The following is a 6,497-nucleotide window of genomic DNA, read 5'->3' as shown; positions in this document are numbered from 1 at the left end:
TATATATATATATATATATATATATATATATATATGAGAGGACGAAGAATCCCGACTGTTGTCGTGGGGGTCGTTTCTCCTTCTTCTCTGGGTGCTAGACCTTTGTTATGCACTAGGGCAAGAAGGAGTAACGACCATCACCGACGGTCGCAAATGTCAGAGAGGAATCAGTGAGGGAGAGTTCCACCATATATATAGTAGAGGACGAAGAATCCCGACTGTTGTCGTGGGGGTCGCTTCTCCTTCGTTCCTGTGTGCTAGACATTTTGGTGTAATGCACTCGGGGACAAAGTGAGGAGCGGCCATCACCGAGAGTCGAATATATACACCACATGAGCTAAGAGTTTTCAAGAAAAGACTCGATAGACCGATAATCAACCCATGATGAATAATAATGATCTAATTTAGTTTTTGTAGTACATATATTTAATTGTACAAGTTTAATTTTTGAATTATGAACGTAGGAAATGTCGTCATCAGACGACGAAAGTCTCCTGGGGGAGTGCAGCTGGTGCCACGACGATCGAGGTCTCTGCGACAGGCCTCACCTGGACGATGATTGGCGCTTCAGCATTAAGCTCGAGGAGACCTTCGATGTTGAAACGGTACGCAACGACGACAAGTGTTTTTTCGTAATTAAGCATGACTACAACTATTTCAACGTGTAATTTTCATCTTTTACAATTCGAGTAGCTTATCCCATGCCATGCAAGGCGCTATGTCTTGGAGAGGATGGGTTTTAAAGACCATGAAAGTTTCAAAACAAAGAAAATTCACCTAAGGACTCATCATGATGTGGATTTTGAAGTAAAGCTGTACAATTCTGAGAGCGTAACCCATTTTGGTTGCAAAAAATGGAAGCACTTTGCAAGATGTATGGTTTTGATGAGGGTATGCTTGTCACCATGGATCTTGGTGATCCTGAAATCGAGCAAGACAATATGGACATTTGGGTCCTTGTTGATACGCCTCCAATTCTACCGCTATGTGGGTTTCTCAAACATAGTTATTAGCTAATTTATATTGTTTATTTCAAAATAGTTGACAGCTTATTTCCATTGACAGCTTATTTTCATTCTTCAAAGAATGTGCGGGAGATGGTAGACAAAACCCACTACACGGATGGCTCCGAATTTACTTACAAGGAGAAAAATCATCTGGTCAGATTTTGCACTGACATTGAGAATTACAATATCTACAATCAAACTCCTCAACATTATGGTCAATACGTGCCACTAGTGCATGTGTTGAACTACGGTAACTACCATGGAGATACCCTGGTAAGATTTTTTACTATTACGACATCCGTGCATCTTTTGCATACTTCTAAAACTAGTACATCATTGCTAACTATGAAGTTATTACTATGTTTTTCAACAGATAATCCCAGAGAATTGTGTGCCTCATTTGATGTATCAGAAAGGTAGCCTTAATGTTTTGAACATACATCCAGGTCATCCTACGAATCTCAACTGTCCATACCAGATTTCTAAAAGGAATGGAGACATGCAAATCAAAAGATGGAAACAATGTATGGACAGTTGTAAGGAGGTTCTTGGAAGCAAAAGGAAGCGAAGCGCAAGAATTGGAGACAGGATGATCTCCATTCTCCACAATGGAGAGTTAGGGTCTATATTGTTTTATGCTATTTTACCTTAAAGAGGGTATTTAGGTCCTACCTAATACTGATGATCATGTGCTAAGAACAATTAAGTAGGGTTGGTTCGATGACTATGAGGATGATGATCGTATGACTTGTTATTAATGACGAGTAGAAGTTGTATGATGATGATTAGTAGACTTGTTATTATATATGATGATGCATGATGCGAGCATGAAGAGTTATTATATATCAGCAGGTGAAATGAACATGGATTGGATTGAAGTGAAGGCAACATGCATGTGGTGCATGTCGAAAGTAGTACAATCCAAACTTGATCAAGTTAGGATTAGTTTTACTTTCGACATGCACCACATGTTGCCTCACTTCAATCTAAGTCATGTTTAGGCATCGCAGTAGCAGTAGCACGGAGATAAGAGAGGACACATCTCTATTAATTAGCTACCTATACCAACCTAAATTAACCCCCAAAACGCCAAAACCACCCTCCTTTCAAAAAAAAAACCAGCCCCTGAAATGCTGACGCGTGGAAGCTTATTGGTCCCGGTTGGTGCTACCAACCGGGACCAAAGGCCCTCGTGCCTGGGCTCGCCGGAGCAACCACGTGGAGGCCCATCTGTCCCAGTTAGTATAAGAACCGGGACTAAATACCTAGGGCATTAGTAACGACCCTTTAGTCCCGGTTCCCCAACCGGGACAGATGGGCCTTATGAACCGGGACAAATGGCCCCTTTTCTACTAGTGCATGGAGGACATCATGGTGAAATACTATGGTAGCGTGAGAAATTCTCTGGGTGATGTTTTTCAGTTATTGTATGGAGAAGATGCATGGCATCAACCAATGAATCTTCATGTTACTATCGTATTTGACCAACAGAAGGATCACCAAAAACACGTGTGCAAAAAAACAACCAGATGAGACTGTATATATTCAGTGGAGGCTCAAATTGGAAAACTACTCCTACTTTGAATGCTAAAATTGGAGAGCACTATGCAAGGCGTATGCATATGATTAGTTGATAGCTTATAGGGTTTTTGTTTTCGCAGAAATCTAGGAGCCCCCCTCCATCATCCCCGCCATCGTCCCCGTCACCGACCCCCTCCGACCTCGAGGTGAGACCAGCCAAATCCTTTTTTAGAAAGATAATTAAACGATATTTTGGGTTGACTTTAAGTCTGTCGAGTCTCCACCATATATGAGAGGACGAAGAAGCCCGACTGTTGTCGTGGGGGTCGTTTCTCCTTCTTCTCCGGGTGTTAGACCTTTGTTACGCACCAGGGGAAGAAGGAGTAATGACCATCACCGACGGTCGCAAATGTCAGAGAGGAATCAGTGAGGGAGAGTTCCACCACACACACACACACACACACACACACACACACACACACACACACACACACACACACACATATATATATATATATATATATATATATATATATATATATATATATATATATATATATATATATGAGAGGACGAAGAATCCCGACTGTTGTCGTGGGGGTCGTTTCTCCTTCTTCTCTGGGTGCTAGACCTTTGTTATGCACTAGGGCAAGAAGGAGTAACGACCATCACCGACGGTCGCAAATGTCAGAGAGGAATCAGTGAGGGAGAGTTCCACCATATATATAGTAGAGGACGAAGAATCCCGACTGTTGTCGTGGGGGTCGCTTCTCCTTCGTTCCTGTGTGCTAGACATTTTGGTGTAATGCACTCGGGGACAAAGTGAGGAGCGGCCATCACCGAGAGTCGAATATATACACCACATGAGCTAAGAGTTTTCAAGAAAAGACTCGATAGACCGATAGTCAACCCATGATGAATAATAATGATCTAATTTAGTTTTTGTAGTACATATATTTAATTGTACAAGTTTAATTTTTGAATTATGAACGTAGGAAATGTCGTCATCAGACGACGAAAGTCTCCTGGGGGAGTGCAGCTGGTGCCACGACGATCGAGGTCTCTGCGACAGGCCTCACCTGGACGATGATTGGCGCTTCAGCATTAAGCTCGAGGAGACCTTCGATGTTGAAACGGTACGCAACGACGACAAGTGTTTTTTCGTAATTAAGCATGACTACAACTATTTCAACGTGTAATTTTCATCTTTTACAATTCGAGTAGCTTATCCCATGCCATGCAAGGCGCTATGTCTTGGAGAGGATGGGTTTTAAAGACCATGAAAGTTTCAAAACAAAGAAAATTCACCTAAGGACTCATCATGATGTGGATTTTGAAGTAAAGCTGTACAATTCTGAGAGCGTAACCCATTTTGGTTGCAAAAAATGGAAGCACTTTGCAAGATGTATGGTTTTGATGAGGGTATGCTTGTCACCATGGATCTTGGTGATCCTGAAATCGAGCAAGACAATATGGACATTTGGGTCCTTGTTGATACGCCTCCAATTCTACCGCTATGTGGGTTTCTCAAACATAGTTATTAGCTAATTTATATTGTTTATTTCAAAATAGTTGACAGCTTATTTCCATTGACAGCTTATTTTCATTCTTCAAAGAATGTGCGGGAGATGGTAGACAAAACCCACTACACGGATGGCTCCGAATTTACTTACAAGGAGAAAAATCATCTGGTCAGATTTTGCACTGACATTGAGAATTACAATATCTACAATCAAACTCCTCAACATTATGGTCAATACGTGCCACTAGTGCATGTGTTGAACTACGGTAACTACCATGGAGATACCCTGGTAAGATTTTTTACTATTACGACATCCGTGCATCTTTTGCATACTTCTAAAACTAGTACATCATTGCTAACTATGAAGTTATTACTATGTTTTTCAACAGATAATCCCAGAGAATTGTGTGCCTCATTTGATGTATCAGAAAGGTAGCCTTAATGTTTTGAACATACATCCAGGTCATCCTACGAATCTCAACTGTCCATACCAGATTTCTAAAAGGAATGGAGACATGCAAATCAAAAGATGGAAACAATGTATGGACAGTTGTAAGGAGGTTCTTGGAAGCAAAAGGAAGCGAAGCGCAAGAATTGGAGACAGGATGATCTCCATTCTCCACAATGGAGAGTTAGGGTCTATATTGTTTTATGCTATTTTACCTTAAAGAGGGTATTTAGGTCCTACCTAATACTGATGATCATGTGCTAAGAACAATTAAGTAGGGTTGGTTCGATGACTATGAGGATGATGATCGTATGACTTGTTATTAATGACGAGTAGAAGTTGTATGATGATGATTAGTAGACTTGTTATTATATATGATGATGCATGATGCGAGCATGAAGAGTTATTATATATCAGCAGGTGAAATGAACATGGATTGGATTGAAGTGAAGGCAACATGCATGTGGTGCATGTCGAAAGTAGTACAATCCAAACTTGATCAAGTTAGGATTAGTTTTACTTTCGACATGCACCACATGTTGCCTCACTTCAATCTAAGTCATGTTTAGGCATCGCAGTAGCAGTAGCACGGAGATAAGAGAGGACACATCTCTATTAATTAGCTACCTATACCAACCTAAATTAACCCCCAAAACGCCAAAACCACCCTCCTTTCAAAAAAAAAACCAGCCCCTGAAATGCTGACGCGTGGAAGCTTATTGGTCCCGGTTGGTGCTACCAACCGGGACCAAAGGCCCTCGTGCCTGGGCTCGCCGGAGCAACCACGTGGAGGCCCATCTGTCCCAGTTAGTATAAGAACCGGGACTAAATACCTAGGGCATTAGTAACGACCCTTTAGTCCCGGTTCCCCAACCGGGACAGATGGGCCTTATGAACCGGGACAAATGGCCCCTTTTCTACTAGTGCATGGAGGACATCATGGTGAAATACTATGGTAGCGTGAGAAATTCTCTGGGTGATGTTTTTCAGTTATTGTATGGAGAAGATGCATGGCATCAACCAATGAATCTTCATGTTACTATCGTATTTGACCAACAGAAGGATCACCAAAAACACGTGTGCAAAAAAACAACCAGATGAGACTGTATATATTCAGTGGAGGCTCGTGAAGGCCATGGAGGACATCATGGTGAAATAATATCCAGTCTCCGCTGAATAAACCATTTTCATCCGGTTGTTTTGTATTTGACGAACAAAAGGATGTCATTCCATTCTTGTATGGAGAAGGTGATATCCCCAGAGAGTCCTCAAGTTATATGTATGGTCATGTGGGCAAAAGAAAAAGGATAGAAGAGGAGTGGTGGGAAAACACTCAGCGAGAGAAAGTAGCGGGAGAACAAGGGCGGAAAACAAAGGGGGGAGGGTGGAGAAAGGGCCGAAAGAGAGAGGGGGAGAGAAAGGGCTGGAAAGAGTGAATAATGAGAGGAAGGCCGGGAAAAAGGGTGAGAGAGAAAGGCCGGGAAAGACAGGGCGGGAGAAAATGTTCGAATGCTGGAGGATATATAAGGGCAGAAAGGGTAGTTTGTCAGTGTTTTATAGCGGGCATTCGGCCAAGATTGTGCGGCATTTTTAAAAAGAAAATAAAAATACATTGCTTAGTGCCGTATGGTAGACATGCAACAGTCAGCAAACGAGGCCACATCATCACACGCGGTTAACCGGGGTGAGCAGGGACACGTGTCATTGCGTTTGCCGAGTGTTTTCTGGCCTCTACTCGACAAAGCACAGGCTTTGCCGAGTGTGCATATTTTGCTGAGTATTTTTGAAGCGCACTCGGTTTAGGTTTAAAAAGTCCTTCGCCGATGACCTGACAAAAAACACTTAGCAAAGAGTTGTGCACTCAATAAACTCGCCGATTCCAGTAGTGACTAAGCGGTATATAGTTTTCCGTGGTTACATAGAGGAAATTTGACGGCCAAAGTAGAGCTAGCCAAGTGGATCGATTCCCGGCCGGCAGCTTCGATATGGAAAGAATGGT

The sequence above is a fragment of the Triticum urartu genome, chromosome 2A (genome assembly GCF_056163025.1).
Source record: "Triticum urartu cultivar PI428250 chromosome 2A, HENAU_Tu73, whole genome shotgun sequence".
In the NCBI taxonomy this organism is placed as follows: Eukaryota; Viridiplantae; Streptophyta; class Magnoliopsida; order Poales; family Poaceae; genus Triticum; species Triticum urartu.
Note: the sequence above shows the minus strand (reverse complement) of the source record.